This window comes from Malaclemys terrapin, chromosome 9 (assembly GCF_027887155.1).
Source record: "Malaclemys terrapin pileata isolate rMalTer1 chromosome 9, rMalTer1.hap1, whole genome shotgun sequence".
NCBI lineage: Eukaryota > Metazoa > Chordata > Testudines > Emydidae > Malaclemys > Malaclemys terrapin.
Window position 1 is genome coordinate 102,003,327 of NC_071513.1, and position 18,514 is coordinate 102,021,840.

At 45.8% G+C, this 18,514-nt stretch overlaps 1 protein-coding gene across 12 annotated transcripts in view; it reads left to right on the forward strand.

The window, feature by feature from the left end:
• LPP (LIM domain containing preferred translocation partner in lipoma) overlaps positions 1–18,514 on the forward strand; it is a 433,528-nt gene that overhangs the window by 81,376 nt on the left and 333,638 nt on the right. For 9 of the 12 annotated variants that reach the window (XM_054039565.1, XM_054039572.1, XM_054039570.1 and 6 more), the window contains one exon: positions 14,812–14,903. The exons of 2 other annotated variants lie outside the window; for them this stretch is intronic. The gene's annotated coding sequence lies outside the window, so the exon portion shown is untranslated. Of the gene's footprint in view, positions 1–2,632; positions 2,721–14,811; positions 14,904–18,514 lie in introns of those variants that run through there. One more of the 12 variants, XM_054039571.1, reaches the window with a different exon arrangement.

Genomic DNA, 18,514 nt, shown 5'->3' on the forward strand with positions numbered 1-18,514 from the left:
ATCTGACAAGTTTTGTGGGAATGTCAAGCAGCGAACGTGGTTCTTGCTAGTCCTTTCCCCTCTCTTTACACCCCTGCCTTCTCTCGCCACGCCCCAAAACACTGGCGTCTCCAGAGAAGTTCCAGGCGTATTAGTCACATCTTGCGAGAGGTTTTAGCACTGTCTTGTTTTGACAGTGACAATGAAGAAGGGTTTTCCAGGCAAATGCTCAGAGCCTGCCGTTGCAGAGGAGGGGATATGTGTGTGTTAGATGAGCTTTCCTTGCAGGACACTGAAATGCTTTTCTTGGCTAAGCGACACATGTTTTGCTACCAGGGTGGTGGAAGAAAGGCGGGTGCTGACGGCGGAAGGAGGAATGAAATCTTGCACCTTATGGCAAACAGCTTTCGCACTAATCCGTCCAACCCGAGGCGGTTTTTGCTGTAGTTTTTTTTTTAAAGTTGTCAGTGCTGTTTTTAATCCCTGTCCATAATAAAGTCACGCAGTGTTAACACAGACAGCAGCAGGGCAGATAAAGTTGCAGATGTGCTGTAGGCTCTGCTTGTTATTTGGGGATCTTATGGATGAAGAGAGAACTCCAACGACGCCCTGAACAGCCCAACCACATTTATTTAGATGCTTAACTCTGTGTCAGAATCCAGCTAGGAACATTTTAAGCAATTAAGTCTCATCACCTCCTGGGAGGGAGGTCTTGGAGGTCAGCAGTGTGCCCTCGTTGCCAAGAAGGCCAACGGCATATTGGGCTGCATTAGTAGGAGCATTGCCAGCAGATCGAGGGAAGTGATTATTCCCCTCTATTTGGCACTGGTGAGGTCGCATCTGGAGTATTGCGTCCAGTTTTGGGCTCCCCACTACAGAAGGGATGTGGACAAATTGGGGAGAGTCCAGCGGAGGGCAACGGAAATGATTAGGGGGCTGGGGCACGTGACTTATGAGGCGAGACTGAGGGAACTGGGGTTATTTAGTTTGCAGAAGAGAAGAGAGAGGGGGGATTTGATAGCTGCTTTCAACTACCTGAAAGGGGGTTCCAAAGAGGATGGAGCTCGGCTGTTCTCAGTGGTGGCAGATGACAGAACGAGGAGTAATGGTCTTAAGTTGCAGTGGGGGAGGTTTAGGTTGGATATTAGGAAACACTATTTCACTAGGAGGGTGGTGAAGCACTGGAATGGGTTACCTAGGGAGATGGTGGAACCTCCATCCTTAGAGTTTTTAAGGCCTGGGCTTGACAAAGCCCTGGCTGGGATGATTTAGTTGGTGTTGGTCCTGCTTTGAGCAGGGGGTGGGACTAGATGACCTCCTGAGGTCTCTTCCGACCCTGATATTCTATGTACAGGGGATGCTTCAGCCTTCACTCCAGTGCATCCACCTCTAGGGTAGAATTCAGTGACTGTTTAGCAGCACACAGCAACATTACAAAATGGCTTAGGGCAGCTAATAAAAAAGAATAGTGTAGCCGTTTAAGCTACAGGGTAGGGTATTTACATTGGTGGAACGTAAATTACCTGAGGTGGTTATTTGACAGGTTATTACATTGCATCTTCCCAAATAGGTATTCTGGCTAACACTGCTGCTCTGTTGCAAAGTATGAGGGGATCTTTAATGACCACCTAAAAGACAGCACAGAGCCCTCTATCTCCATGATGGAGCATTGGCTTAGTGTTGATCCAGAATGAAGAGCACCGCCAGCTGATTCACTAATATTGCTTCCTCCAACACCTACATTTTCCTAGGAAGAGAGATTGGAAAGATTGGGATTGTTTACTTTGGCAAGGAGATGAACAAAAAGATACACACACGGTAAACGTATATACAATAAAGAATAGCCTACAGAAGGAAGATTGGGAGCATCTGGTCTCCTGTCTCATGCTACATGAGCAAGGCAATGTTGAATTAAATTAAAAGGTGGGAAATTCAAAACTAGGAATATACTTTGTCCCCCAGTGCAGGATTCAGCCTCAGAAATAGCAGCGATAGACTTAAAAATAGGGATAGCCAAGGATTGCACCTCCCGGTGGAAAGGACCTTCCCTAGTGCAGAGATCTCAATCGCTGACGCGTGTCCCACACTCCTAGTTACCAGAGAGTCCTGTGTGTATTAGCTAGCCAGATTTCAGGGCAGGCATTGTTTCTCGGGGTTAAGTCATGTAATCGCCTCCATCCAAGGCAGCAGTTTATTTCATGTGCAGCTATGACTTGGGCCCTGCCGGTTTGGGTAACATCCCTTTAAAACTGTATCCGTGGCCGTTATGTTTGCAAGCTGCACACCCCATTTGATGAAGAAAATACCATATATGTGCACGCGTCTCGCTGCATGAAGTCTTGTGGACTGATCCCTGGCTTAGCGCACGCTGCCTTCCCTGTGTGCCAGGGCTGGGTGAGCCACTGCTCAGTGCATTAGCTCCAGCCTTTTCCTAGATGGATGTGCTGGATTTCCAACAAAGACAGACAAAGTCGGAAGTCTAGGGTCGTTCAGCACACAGGGCTGTGCTCCATGACCCGGCCTGCTGTGCTCAGCTCCATATACGGCCAAGAAATGGAACAGGAAAAGGGAGCGCAGCTTGAATACCAGACATACGATACATTCCTCAGGGCTGCACGCCTGGAACTCTCTCTCCGCAGAAAATGGACTCTGCGTTGCCATTAATGCAGAACGTGAACTGTGTAACGCTGAGAGGGAAGCCAATGTTCTGAGCGCTGGCTCCAGGGAACGCATTGTCAAACGTAAGTTAATTTATTTTCTGTGAGCTTTTCGGGGCAGATTGTCCTGCAGTTTGCAGGGACTCTTGTCTAACTGCAGAGTAGCCCTGCTTGCAGCTTCATTAATTCTGTTGTCTTGCCTCCCTTAAAAATCAATCTGATTCGTCATCCCCCTTTAAATTATATTTTCCCAGAACTGCCTCTTCCTGTTGGCAGTGGGTGGAGGGGGAGGAAGGGACTCAGTCCAGAGATGATGTCAGTCATGATCTAACTTGAATCTTCCTTTGCTTAGGTCTTGAGCTTGCAAACACTGGATTGACTTTACACATGGGACTAGTCCAGTTGAACTCAGCAGACGGATTGGACGTGTACATTAGTGTTTGCAGCTTCAAGGCCTTAATTGGTAGGCCCAGTCATTGGCTGCACCGTGCAGAAGCAGACGCTGGGGGTGCGGGTCAGACCTGCACCCCAAAGTACAACCCCAGCATTCTGGAGCACTGGGGTTTGGTCTGGACGCATCTTGTGAGAATCAACAGGTTGGAACAGGCCAGTCCTTCTTTTCCCCGCCTCTGTCACTGGCTGGTCACACGCAAATGCAACCCCTTAAATGACGTTATGGAGTCCAACTGCCAGTTTAGACCATGTGGCTTCCTCGCCTATTTGGAAGCCAAATTGTGGTTCTGAAGCTTCACCAGTCAGTAATTTGGCTGCGTGACTTCGCTGCCCTGGATGTTGCCCAACATACGCTGGGGCCGCTTGGAAGGAAGATGTTTGGAACCTGCTGTATTTCTGCACACACCTGGCACGGTTGTTTGTGTTTACAGTACTGTCAGTGCCTCCTGCTGGCTTGTCTCCTAAATTCCATCTGTGTTTAATGGGGAGCAAACAGGTCAGCGGGGGCTGAGCTTGGGGCATTGGTCAGGTTGGCCCTTCTGCATTTTAATTGTAGCCTTGATTTTCCCCGGAAGTGGGTGGGTCGTTGGATGGAGTTTTATTCGTGAAAAAACAAGATACGGATTCACACTAATTACCCAACCTCCTCAGGCACCTGTGTGCACAACTAACGGGCAAGGCTGAAATCTAGCCGGGGCTTAATGGCACCGCTTTGCCCAATAGCATAACCGTGTGAAGCTAACTCGAAACATTCTCCCCTGTGGAGAAGCGAGTGGGCGGAACCAGGCTGACCTCGCCCCTGCGGCAATGGGGAGGGCCGAAGGGGGCAAGCGTGTTTCTGTCGAGCCGTGGCAGCGCCCTGGCTGGTGCGAAGTTGACGTTTCATCAGCCGAAGTGGAAGTAGATGGACGTAGGCCGTGAAACGTGCAAGAAGATCAGGCAATCCACCCCCTTGTGCAGCTTTCATCTAGGAGGGTCCTGAAGAGCTTTACAGACCCAGGGCCAGATTCTGAACTGACCGTGGTAATTGAGTAACCCCTCGATCAGTCGGGTCTGTGTGAGACTGCGAGACACTCCGTGCATAATGGATGGAGGCAGCGACTCACTTGCTACAGAAAGTAGCCGCTTGCCTCCCGCCTTGGCGACAGCAGTGGGACCATTACTGTCGCAGGGGCGGGGCTTGGGCAGCTGTCCTATTATTATTATTATTTATTATTATTATAATTGTATTGCAGTAGCACACACAGCCTTCAGTTGATAGGGGCCCCATTGGGCTGGGCGCTGTTCAGACCGAGAGAAGACACGTTCCTGTCTGAAAGGCCTACGCTCTAGAGAAAGTTCTGAGATGGGACCTACTCCCAGCCTAGCCGGACTGATCAGAGGTAAGGGGCAGAGGACGCCTCTGGAACCTGACCCTTTCTGGCGCAGTGACCTCTCCTGCAGGCGTTGCCAAAGCACCACTGAATCTTCTGCGGTCGGATTTGCATCCATGTCTCCTTCTTTGAATATCCACTAGCGTTGTTCTCTTAAGCTGGCTCCAGAATGTTCTTCAGAGGTCTCTCAGAATACACCTTGGTATCTGTGCCATGTTCCTCACCCCGAGACTGGGCCGAACGTTTTTATTTTATTCTTTTAAATTGGGGGAAAAATGTGTCAAAATTGTTTCCATTTTTAAAGCTTCCCATTTTCATCCATTTTCGTTTTTAAAAAATATTTCACTTTTTTTTTTATCAAAGCAGTTACTGATGTAGTTCTCTGTTGTTTGTGAGATGAAAAATGTTAATATATTTAGTATCAGAGGGGTAGCTGTGTTAGTCTGGATCTGTAAAAAGCGAGAAAGAGTCCTGTGGCACCTTATATACTAACAGACGTATTGGAGCGTAAGCTTTCATGGGTGAATACCCATTTTGTCTGTTAATATTCTAAATATTAAATATTAATATATTTGACACTTTCAGTGAAAATGCTCGAAAAATGAACATTGTTGAAAAAGTCAGCTTTTTTGAGAAAAATCTTTCATTTCCCCCCAAAGGGCATTTTTTGATGATTTTATTTTGTACTAAAAGTTTGAACCGGCTCTTGGTGCTGGCGGATAGGAGATCTCTAATGAGGAGATGAGGTGGCTGTTTAACTGCAAACATTCCTTTCTGCTAACCTTTCCACCGTCCTTCCCTATTTCTTGAATGGACTATGAAAGTACTCGAGGGATTAGAACTGTGCAGCTGTGTCGAGATCCCATCTGTTTCTATACTTGACTTTCACATTGTAGCACATCACTTTGTTCTCCACAGTTGTTTTTCGTATAAAAGCAAGCATGTTGTTCGGCATCTGAAATAGTTGCTCCTTTGGGCCATGTTATAATAGGAGGATGTTTCATTATGACAGCTTCCAACATTGCATGGAGGCAAAGACCTTTTACACACGCCGCGAAAAAAGCAACAAACATGCCTTGCTCAGATCTTTGAGCCTCTGTCTTACCAAATGTGTGTCTGTGTCTGTGTTCCGTAAGCTGTGTTTTGCAACAACTGCTGGAAATTATCCAGAGAAGCTAATAGAGGACTTTGTGACAGTCGAAGAAAGAGGAGTGAAGGTCAAATTCACATTAAGGAAAGCTTCCGTCACGTGCTCGTAATGCCCCTCCCATCCCACAGCTGGGGTTATTTAGAGGCAGGAGAAGTGAAGGAAATTTTGCCTTCCAGATGTGCAGGCTTCAAAGTTATCCTCCCTTTGAATGTGTGGCAAAGTTTTTAGTTCTCCAGAGTCAGGTGTGGGTGTGAAAGAGAATATTTTTGAATTGTTAGTGGGACAAAACTGAGAAGAAGCGACTCCTTCACTGTGGCTCCGATTCAGCGAACCACTTAAGCACAGGCTTAATATTAAACACGAGCTTTGCCAAATCTGGGTCTTAATGATGCTCTTCAGGCCTGATCCAGTCAGATGACACTCGTTGATTTCACTGCCTTTGGATCTGCCTTTTAGATCTTGGGAAGGTGGAGATTAAACTTTGTACGGTTGTGGATCAGGCTTCAGGAAAAGTCACGCCTTAGCGCTCTATGCATCTCATTTTCCCTTTCTGTAAAATGGGAATAAGACTTAACTCCCATGGTCACTGTTCTTATGTCAAAAATCTACTCCACTCGTTCAGTATGGAAAACAAATAGGTGGCAAATATTTTTGAGAAACTTCATTTGTTTTTCATCCAAAATGTTTTTCTTGGCAAAAAATTCCAATCAACACAAAAATATGTCCACCGTTACCTCACAGCGGTATCAGATCTATTGCATTTGTCTCCTAAATATAGTGAAATACTGTCTTGCTGCTATTCATATGGCAGGATGGCCATAAAGCCCCTGGCCAGGATCAGGCCCTATTATTATTGAGGAATTCTGCAAAGCGGATATTGGGAATAATTGCAGCACGTTCTGTACTGCCATTGCTTCAACCATCATTCATAGATTATTTTTTTAAGGCCAAAAGGGTGTGATTGCCACCTGTTAATAAGATGCTATATTTTAATATTACTTTTCATTGGGGACACTTAAACTGCTTCACAAAAATTAATTTAGCCTTATGGCATTTCCATGGGGTAGGAATGCATTGTACCCATTTCACCAGTGGGGAAACTGAGGCACGGAGGTTCTCAGCAGTTCATTGGCCAGTAGGGCACAGAACCAAGGTGTCCTGACTCTGCAGTCAGCTGGTCTAACCTCTGACCTCAGTTGTCTGCTCCAACCTCTAAGCCTTGTGGGCTAAGTCTCATCCCTCCTTTTAGCAGCTGCACTTTGTGATGCCCAGTTGCTCACCCTGGAGAGTGGCTTTGTAATGGAGATGGAGGTCATGAAGCCAGGTCTCTTGGGTATTCAGCATTTTGAGGACACTGACATCAAACAGCTGGATATATGGGAGTGAGAGCATCCCGGGGACATCTTTACACCAGGAGAACAACCTGGGCCTTGTTGGACTTGCCAGCAGTCGTGGGGTCCTCCTTTCCCAAAGCTGAATCGTTCCTCCTATGTCTGAGGCCCAAGCGAGCTTTTCTTCACCTGCAGGCATGCCCTCCGGCTTTCCTCCTACTTGCATTGTCTTCACCAAACCTACTTCCTGTCCACGAATGGCTTCGTTTCCTGAAGCGCCTCTTGCATTCCGCCATGGTGGTGATGGGGATACAGGTTGCAGGATGTTCTGCTCTTACTTCTTCTCTCTGATTTGCAGGGTTCCCCTTCCCCAGGGAACTCCCCGTCACAGAGTCAGCAGTGCTTTCGTTTCCATGCAGTTATCTTCACTTTCTTAAAGGACAGTACCAGTAATCCGTTTCCATTTCCCACAGGCTCCTTGGGAGCATGGCTGATAATGCATAAAGTTTCACACCGTCCTGTGGAAGGGTGCAAGGGCTACACGTGACCGAGAGGCGGTGTGGTATTGTGCAGGGGTTCTTAACCTGTGGGTCACAACCCCCAGGAGAGTCCCAAAAGGGATCACAACCATCCTGCTCTTCCTATATTGCTAAATGGCAGGAGGGTGAGTTCCCGGGGGTCCTGATATGGAAAAGGAGGGTCTTTTCCCACTCCCTGGGACCCTACAGGTTTACTTGGTGCCATTAACGGTTGTAGGGCAATATGCCAGGCAAAGCAGAGGGGTGGAAAAGGCACCATAGAGTGAAGAGGGAAGCAAGAGGCCTTGCTTGTACTCTCAAGAGCACAGAGTCAGCGAGAGAGGCTGTTGGCCCTAGCTTTGTTGACTGGTTTTGAGCAGCTGCAAGGGTTGGGAACAGTCCTTAAAACCCATTTGAAACAATTCCAGTGCAAAATACAGAGGGAGAATGGTTTCATGGCCAAACTCCTATGACCTGGGATGAGTACTGTTTCCACAGACTCCCCCGCGGGTGAATGTGAACAGGTTTGAGGTTCTGATTTTCAGCACCCCGAGCACCAGCTTCTAAAATAACTGAATCTGGCCTTTATTACTGCAGTATCTGAGTGCCTTACAAGCTGCAGTGTGTTTGTCCTTCCAGCAGCCCGGGAGGTAGGGCAGTGCTGTTATCCCCATTGTACAGGTGGGAAACTGAGGCACAAAGTGACCTCCCGGGATCACACTGGAAGTTTATGGCAGAGCAGGGACTCGAACTTGGGTCTCCCACATCCCAACTTCCTGGAGCATCTTTCCTGGGAGCCCCCCCTTGAGTTCAGCTGCCCTTGCGGGTGCTCAGCACACTTGCAGAATCAGGCTTCTGCCATGTAGCTGTTGCGAAGGTCCTCAGCGGGGTTTGTGGAATTTAATCCATGAATGTTTGTAAAATGCTTTGAGAGCCCAAGGTGGAAGGCAAGGTACGTACTGTTACTATTTTATATCCTAAGCAAACTTCTCAGGGCCAGACTGGCTTCAGCCCACCTTCTGTCCAGAATGAGTTAGAACTTGGTGTGACACCATGATCTTTCAGCGCTCCTTGGCCCCTGCCAACCAAGCAATATAATAGGCCAGCTTAGCAGAAGTGACGTTTAAATTTAGCTCTGAACGTGGTGTATGTAGACGGGCCCAGAGACAGATGAACTCACTCTCTGTTCAGATTCATTCTACCAAATGCCACCCCCTCGTTCACATCATCTTGCCTCCAAGGCAGCGAGAGGTGGTGAAACTGTGATCATAAATTTATCACTGAGCTACGACAGCAGTCCTATATTTTACCTGAGCTGTAAAAAGTAATCAAGAGGTTTGAGCATCTCCTTTGTTTAACACAAAATTAGGGACATGACACAAATCCTTATTATTAATTTTTTTGGTAAATTTCAGAGAACATTTGATTGTCAGATTTTTAGAAATGAATCAGAGTTAGTCTTACAAGAAACAGTCAATGGTAACCTGAAATTGAAATCCCCTCTCCCCCCTGCCTACTGAAAGCTCTTCCCTTTTGAACTTTCAGTTTAATTTAATATACCAGACTGGATATTCCTGCCTAGTGAAACATTCGTTACAGGTAATACAGGCAAAAGGTTCCTATTTCAGATAAAGCTTTACAGCTGACTTGATCACTGCTCGGCATTAGTCTGTCCATGTCATTTCCTTGTGCGACATTCCCGGCACTATAGAAATGACAGAAGTGAGCAGCAGATTTTAATTTCGAGCAGTCTGTCTGTAAGCCTGGTGGGCAACTCTAAGTCTTGCTGACATAGATTCACAGATTCCAAAACCAGAAGGGACAATTGCGATCATCCAGTCTGATCTCCTGGATAACGCAGCCCAGAGAACTGCCCCAAAATAATTCCTGGAGCAGATCTTTTAGAAAAAAAAACCATCTGCTCTTGATTTAAAAATGGTCAGTGATGGAGAATTCTTGGTAAATTGTTCCAAGGATTAGTTACTCTCATCGTTAAAAATTTACACCTTATTTCCAGTCTGAATTTGTCTAGTTTCAACTTCCAGCCGTTGGATCATGTTAGACCTTTCTCTGCTAGACTGAAGAGCCCGTTATTAAATATTTGTTCCCCGTGTAGGTGCTTATAGACTGTAATCAAGTCACCCCTTAACCTTCTCTGTGTTAAGTTAAATAGATTGAGCTCCTTGAGGCTCTAACGATAAGACAAGTTTTCTAATCCTTTAATCATTCTCGTCGCTCTTCTCTGACCCCTCACCAATTTAACAGCGTGTGACTGTTGTATCGTGTGCTACGCTTTGGTCTTCAGCCATGCGGCCTTGGCCATTCTCTGCTCTTCTGTGTTCCTAAGTTAAGCAAGGATAAGCCTGGCCAGTAATTGGATGTTGGAGTCTGAGAGTCCGAAGCTGCGGGAGATGTTCTTGGGAATGATGACTCCGCAAATGGTGCTGTTTCTATACTAACTCAGAGAGACGTGTCCAAAAGAGACAGTGGGGTGGGTGGGTGTGGTGTTGGCGGTGCAGCTTTTCAGAGGACTAGTTAAAAAACCACCCCGATAATTGCTGTCATTAAATATCCCATAGCTTTTCACAAGTGAAGGTGGTTATGCTTGGGGTCCTAGCCAAATTTCACTTCACATGAGTAATGATGTGCTTACCTAAAGTACCCCATACAGGTTCAACTGGGTGCAAAATTATTTATTTCCTGCCCCAAACTACTGTGTAATGGTCTGTGTGCTGTTAACAACAAGGGTATTGCACTGCAGAGATTGGATATGTGTTAGTGTTAAGTGCAGTTTAAACACAGCAGCTGTTTTACCATGCTATATAATAGACATCAGAGTATGCTATAGACAGAACTAGTAACTACACTCATAGTTAAGATTGCTGAACACTTTCCATTTTAGGACTCTATTTTCAGTTACTTATAAGTTTGTCAAACTTCCACCATTTGATTTCAATTTTTTTCATGCCAGATCTCTGCTTCAGGCTGGTTTTCTCTCACCTCTTAAATGGAGATGTCCTATCTCCTAGAACTGGAAGGGACCTTGAAAGGTCATCAAGTCCAGCCCCCTGCCTTCACTAGCAGGACCAAGTACGGATTTTGCCCTAGATCCCCAAGTGGCCCCCTCAGGGACTGAACTCACAACCCTGGGTTTCAGTTTCAGTTAAAATGGTTCAACACTTTCTGAAGATGAGATTTGGGAAAAAGACATTGTTTTGTCCACGTTAAAAAAAATTCTCAACTATTTTGTTGAGAAGCTCTGGTATCTCTACTTTGTGGGATAGGGACTTGGAAATTCAGCAGGGAGGTCGTCCTGGTATCAGAGATTTATTTTTTGCTTTTCTGGGTAAAATTCGCCCAATTTTGGCCAAGTTACAAGTTCCTGAAAAATCTTTGATGTGCCCAGTGGAGACTTGTTAGACTTCGGCAGCTAAACTCTCCAAACATTCTGTGTGTTCTGAGCATGCTCCCCCCTGGGGCTGAGAAGGACTTGTTCTGCAGTTGCTTCTCCTGGCTGTTGGTGCAATAGGCACTGGAACTGAAAGCTGGTGAGGCTCTCTTCTGTGCTCTCGATGCCTTCACAACTGGTTCCTAACCAACGTGGAGAAGGAGGTAGCTGCCTGGCTGGAATGCAGAGGGGTGAGGGGCAAGGACAGCCTGGAAGAGGGTGCATGTAATAAGGGTTTATAACTTCTACAACAAAGGCCCCGCCTGAACTTGGGATTGAACCCAAGATTCCTGAGTCTCCACATTCTTCTGCTTCCAGCAAATAGCTGTGAAACCCACTGTCGTCGTCCTCTACTGGCTGTTCCACGTTGACAGCCTACTACCGGTACCACTTACCCCACTAGCTCAAGTGGCAGTGGCTTGGTATTGTGGATCTATAACCGCCAGTCTCTAGAGTCATTCTTACCCTTTCTCTGACTATTCAGGTCTTTTATACAAAATGGAACCGATTCGGCAGAAAAGATAGAGATCCCCTCAGAATACCCCATAGCTTAGTGGTTGGGGCACTCACCTGGATGGAGGAGCAGGGGAGGGAGGTCCGAGTTCAAGTTCATGCTTTGGTTTTGGCTTGGATTGAGTCACATTTTTATTATATTTATTTTGTTTTGTTTTTCAGAGCTGCCGGCAAACCAAAACATCAGTTATTTGCACAGCTCTTATTATGATACAGTCTCTGACTACATGATTGCAAACTATTTTTTCCACAGGACGTGGACTCATTGAGTGCCCAGAATGTATGGTGCTCATTGAATGGGTAGTTACTTAACATTTCTTTTTATCCTCATTGCTCAATGTATGGCTTTATTTAACGCATATCATCTGAACCCTGCACTGAATGCAAAATTAACTTTTTTCCTATGCTGCTGTCACCAGAATAGCTGAATACATCACAAACATGAATGAATGTACCTTTGCAATGGCTAGGCAGTGGTATTATCTCCATTTTTCAGATGAGAAATTGGCAAAAGTCTCCACTAATTTTGGGTGCTCAGTCTGAGACATCTGGGGCCTGATTTTTCACAGACGGTATCATTTGTATAGCACTTTGTGTTCAAAGCACAGCTCCAATCAACTTCAGTTGCAGTTGCGAGCGCTCAGCACTTCTGGATAATTTGCTCCAGGTGTTTCAAGCCAGGTGCCCAGAAAATGAGGAGTACACAGTGGCCACATGTGAAAAAAAGTTTGTTTTAAGTCACTTGGCCAGCCTCTCGCCTAGGAGCTCTGTGGCACCTGCAGGGATAGAATTCTCCAGGGTGACATTCAGTTGCCTTAACCAGAAGACCATCCTTTCTCTTCCTGTAATCCCCTGCCTTGTTCACTACTCACCTGTCCACTTCTGCAGCCAATGTGGCGGGGACCCTACGGACGCCCTTCCCTACCCGACCCAGATGAATGACCAAATCGCTATCCATTTACCAGCCCTAAATACATCCGCAAATAATTGGTTAAACAATGCTGTGTCTCAGTGTTTTTGTTCCCCTGTCTCGCAATAGGACCGCCAGGCAATGTGATAAATGGACTGACAGCTGGATCTGGTTTTACTGGGGCACGTATTGGTTCCTCTGTTGCTGTTTTGTAACTTCTTGCAGCGTGACATTTATAAACTAAAATGCTGCTTCCCCAAAGTATCAAAGGAAATAAGGCCACTTTTCACCACAGACATAAAAGGCTTCTAATGTACAAGTGCAGCAAGCACCACTGTGAAGAACAAAGCCGACAGCTCATCACGTCTGATGCCTTTTAAGTTTATGCCTCCTTTTTCACTTCCAGACTGTCTCATGGAGCTTGAAGGCTTCAGTGATTGCCTCACCAAGAATTGCCGGAGGAAGAACTCTCTCTAACTTTTAAATGCCTCTTTTAATTTTCCTAAATCAACCTAGTGTCCAGGCCAAATTCCAGTTTTGGTGACCACATTCGACTTAATTTAATTCCTTTGCCGGTTTCAGTTGCGCTCAGTTTCCTTCTTGGCTTCCAGAGTTTCCCTGTTGGTCAATGCTGCTTTGTGGTAATAAAGAGTTGCTGTTATATTCCATGCATGTAGTTGCATTCCTGTGGTAGCTTGAAGTGATTCCTACATGCATATATGAGTTCCCATGCACTCTCAACTTCTATTGATGTAGGTAGGAGCTAAGATGCTCAGCCTTGGCGGGACTGGTCCTGTCAACAGCGCTGCATGCATGCTTGAAGTTAGGCACAGGCCTATGGTGTGTGAAGCATTTTGGGATCTCTGAGGATGAAAGCCACCACATCGATGGAAGTTGTTAGTCTATGCCACCTATAGCTACCATACGCTGGGAGTGGCCTAGTGCATAGAGTATGGGACTCATGAGACCTGGATTCTGTTCCCACCTCTGCCACTGGCCTGCTGGGTGACTTTGGCCAAGAAACAGCCCCTCTTGGTGCCTCAGTTTCCCCATCTGTAAAATGGGGATAATGAAACTGACCTCCTGCGTGTAAAGCGCTGTGAGTTCTAGGGAAGCAAGAGTTAGGCCTTGTTATTTCTCTAGGGGCAGTATTGTGGCAGCTGTTAATCTTCTACCGCCAGCACTGGAAAAACATTTCTATTTTCATAGCTGTGCCAAATGGGGCCATGTTACTTTCCTGTGCTGACAGCAGTTGATCCCACTACTAAAGTGTTGGCATCAGCAAGAGAAAAATGATCCAGGAAAGGAAAAAAGACCCAAGGAGGGAAGAGAAATTGAAAAAGAACAATCAGCTTCAATGAAAACTTGGTGAGAGACGAGGCACAAGGGGGAAAGGGGCAGGCAGAGGGAGGAGACACAGGACTGGGTTGGTGCGTTGGCCTTTTAACCCTTGCAGATGTTGCTTTGTATATTTAATTCACGAGTTGGGTGGGTCTCAGGTCTGACCCCTCGTGGACAGGTATCTCTGCTGCAAAGCCACTGTGCAGTTTGGTATTGTTGGCAGCCTCTGCTCTGTAGAGGCCTAGGAGTATGTGAGTGTGTAGGGGTATTATTCAACAAGAGATGCTCTCCTGGTAGACTTGTCTGTCTCTGTCCACTGCTTTTTGTTTGGCAGCTTTCAGGGGAGCTAAGACAAATGCACTATCAATCCTCCCTGACAGACAGGCTTTGGGATATTGGTGCCGTAGAGTTCTACCGACCTCTTTCCTGCCTCTTTTTTCACAAGTCTTTTTTTTGTTTGCTTTTGTTTAAATCCTTACTGAAAGGAAGCCCTTTGGTTTGGAAGGGAGATTCCATTTTATTAGGCAGTCCTGCAGAGCTGGAGGTAGATATCAATTTGTGGACACAGAAATAATTCAAGGTTCCATCCACCCTGAGTTTCGGCCCCGGGTTTTACTGGGTGCGTCCCACAAATTTGTAAGTGTGGGCTCGGAGGACATTAAAAACATCACCCAATATCTTCAGGATCAGTGCAGCTGATGATGTCATGCTGTGAGCTGATGTGTGTGGCATGTTGTCACAATACATCAAGACAAGTCAAGCCCTTTGTCATGGCGGATAGCGCTTTAGAGGTAGGACCCATAATTCTACTGATGTGAATTGGGTTTTGCCCAAGACCAGACAAAAGCTTTTCGCACATTCAGGCAGCCAAGTACAAGGGCACAGCTTTAGCTCCTTGCAGAGGGATTTTTCAGCATAACGCCCATCAACATTGGTGAGGATTGTACGGCTAAATCCCAAGATTGCCCTTCTCTGCCATTCTTTGCTCCTGCTTTCAACAGTCTATTTGAATGTTACTAATGATTGATGTTATGGGTAGAAGAAGGCACAAACAGTGGAGGATGGATGCTGTTTCCCTGTGTGATCCCCCTCTCTGCCATGCTAACGGAACAACTTTATTTTTCTTTTCTTGTTACAGAAATTCAGAGGAGTGTGAATGTACGACCTATTGGATGTGAACTCCTTCTTCTAAAGCAGACTTGCAATACCCTAATCTCTCGCTTGCCTGGGGTAAGTAAAAAAAAGCCATTAGCATGGCAAAGGGAGGGCAAGTGGATTTTGTGCCTGGGCTAGTACATTTCTGTGATCGTTTTGTAAGCTTGTCCTGCAGGATTAGGATTTGAAGGGCATGACACATGTAATTAGAAAGACGTTGCTAAATGAATACCTAGATTGACAGGTCTGCCTTGTCTGCTGAGTGACTTCGACCTAACAATAGCTCTGCTGTCCTTAATGTTCCTGTTACCTGAACAAGCACTTCCTGCTAGAGGACTATAAGCCCATGGATAATTAACACAACCCTCAGTCATTCATGTACAATATAATAATGTGATAAAAGCAGGAGTTAATGGATAAAAAAGAAACAGTACTGACCCTGACTTGGAGTTTGGTTATCTTTTGTGATGCACTACGCAGATCTGCATGTCCCTATTTCTGTCAGTCTCATTTGTGTACTGTGGCATGGGAGCACAATCGTCCAGACTTGAATGCAAACTACTCCAGACACTGGATTATCTGAGCACTTTTACCAGATGTAAATAATGCAGGTGAACGATCGACACCAAGTCCTGCTTATTCCCTTCGCATCTCTAGAGTCAGGCGAGATGGGTTAGAACTTCATTTTTCTCTTCTTGTCCTTCCGGTCTCATTCTTCCTTGTTTTCCTTTGCCCTGTTCTGAGAGCGGGCAAAGCAGGCTTTTTGTGTGTGCATACCTTTTATCGGAAAGATGTGTCCGAGAGATCGGTTTTGAGGTTTGTCCCCCAGGTGGCTGTTAAATTCTGTTACCTCTCACTTGTTCCCACAGTGAGTCATGAGTCACCCAGGAAAGCGTGGGAGAAATTTGAGTGGTCCTGCCACTTATACTGAGAGATCATAACAAGAGAGGGTGGAGATCGTCTTATATTTCATCTTCCTCAGGTGGTTAAATATCAGAGAAATACACATGATGGAAGAAGCCCCATCGCTTGGGACTTATAAAACTAAAATGGGCAAGACCCTAGAAAATGTTCTCTGCATTGGCCAGGAGACAGGTTGGATGCTCTTAATGTGTGCTTTCCATAGGGAAGCTGGCATCCCACTATGATATTTCATAGTAATAGGGTAGGAGCTTGGAAAAGCATCTGTCATCCGCTCTAGAGAGACAGGAATTGTCAAGGGGACTTATTCTCAGAGTCACCTTGGCATGCGTTTGTTCTTTCACGGGATCTCAAAAGCTCCAGCAACTCTCTGCGTAGATCTTCAAAGCAAAATATGTAAACGAAAGGACACAATCTACAGTGTGACCCCTTGATCTTTTTGATCTTGAACAATCAATTAAATCTAAGATTTTGTCATTCCCCACATTGCAAGGACTATTATTAAGCTGAGGTGCCACATCAGTGATACAGCTAGATTTCCAACCTTTTTCTTTGAATGACTCTGGCCTTTCGGGCTGGGTCAGGGTCAGATTATTTACAAAGGCTGCTCCGTAGATCTGCCTGCCAGGACGGATGTTAATGTTCTAATATTATTGGGTGAAAGAAAACGATGTTGAACTCTCGTCCAGATCTCCTCTCTAGCGTTTAAAGGGATGGTAAAACCCATGATGATGATTCATTAGATGTGCATTGTGACTTCCACTTGAGGATCTCATGAGTGCTTAGTATATATCGTGAGAGACAGGTGAGTCCTGTGAACCGGACTTTGGAGGCACAGCAAAGCAGTAGCGGAGCTGTGAATATAACCCAGAAGTCCTTCGTTCCAGCTTTAATGCACCCTCGTTGGTGTCAGTTTTGTAGTACTGTGTGAATGATTTTGCAACTGAAAATGTGTATTTTTTCCCCATTCTATTTCGGCTACGCCCACAAAGGAAGATATCTGAGGATTCTTCTAATCTCTGTACCCTGCAAAGAAAACCTATTTCCTTTCACACGCTTAAGAACAGAAGTCTCATTCTGAGTGCCCGTGAACACAATTTATATTTGTTGCTTAACAAAGCCCTACCAGATTCTGGTCTGTTTTGACGAGCACTGTGTAGCTAGCTTGGTATGAATGTTCTGTGAGCACTTTGGGAATCCCGAGCACAGATGGGCGGTTGGTTGGGTTTTCCCCATTCTTAATGTTCATAGAAACAGTTCCTAGATGGCTCCATCCTGACCATTTCCACAAAGGGAGTATGCAGAGGTCAAGGTCAGTTTTGGGTTACCAGTGAGAGAAGTTAATGGCATAGGAGCCCAGTTTCTGTGGTTCCATGAATGCTGCCAAAGCCTTCAAAAGCACAGAAGTCGCAAGCCAGTGGGGGATTTTTAAGGGAAAATATCAGGTAGTGGAGGTCAAAAATGTATAATTTGGGGTTAAAAAAAACCCACACCCTTTAATAGAATTTTTAAATAATTATTTCTAATATTCAGTTAAAACAATTCTTTTGGGGTGGGTTTAACCACTCATCTGCAGTGTTTGCAACCTCATACGCTACATATTGGACGGGAACTGGCTTGTGTTTGTGAGGTGGCTCAGTAGATAATGTATTTATCCTCCCAACACCCCTGGGAGGTGGGGAGGTGCAGTTATCCCCATTTTACAGCTTAGGAAACTGAGTTACGGAGCAGCTCAGTGACTTGTCATACAGGAAGGCGGTGGACAAGTTGGGAGTGTCGCTTGGCAAAGGTCAAGCGCAGTGCCCAGAGACCCTAACCAAGGTCCGGGTCCTTTTGTGCTAGGTACTGTACAGATGCATAATAAGGAGACTGTTCATTCCCTGAAGAGCTGACAGTCTAAGTCAGGGGTTCTCAAGCTGGGGGTCAGGACCCCACAGGAGGTTGCGAGGTTATTACATGGGGGGTTGCAATCTGTCAGCCTCCACCCCAAACCCTACTTTGCACCCAGCATTTATATTGGTGCTAAATATATAAAAAAAGTGCTTTTAATTTATAAGGGGGGTCACACTCAGAGGTTTGCTATGTGAAAGGGGTCACCAGCACAGAAGTTTGAGAACCACTGGTCTAACTAGACAAGACAGACAAAAGGTGGGAGTTGAAGCAGCAGTACAAAGAGGTGAAGTGATTTTTCCAAGGTCATACAGCAAGTCTTAGAACCCAGTTCTCCAGAATCTGGAAACCTTCCTTCCTTTACCTAAAATGACAGGTTCCTCCTTGTTGGAACTGAGTGGAAAAAAAAACACAGAAGTTTTTAAAAAAAAAGAAAATCAGAGGTTTAAAATTCCTTTTGTTTTAATAACTGAGGGCCAGATCCCCGGGTGGGGTGTGTGCGTGTGTGTGTGGGGGGGCTCCAAGCATTGTAACCGGTAATTTAATTACCCTTTGACGGACCTGCTTGCCTTTCGCCTGAAACTGACGTCTGAGGAAAGTAGGATGTCAAAGCACTCGGGTGCATTATTGCAGAACATGACCTTAGCGCTGAGTTTAGTCACACAGCATTCTTCACAGGTGAGGTGGTTGTCAAAGGTAGATCTACTTGGACAGTCTTGCTGCTTATGGTGTGTAGAGGGAAAAGCTTCTAGTGCCTGGCTATGTTACGTGGCCCAGACGGCCAGCAAGCTTCGCTTTTTTTAGAACGAGAGAATTAACGTTAGCAGCAGGGGGTGATGGTCACTTTGAATTAAATACCGGGAAGGCATGGGAAA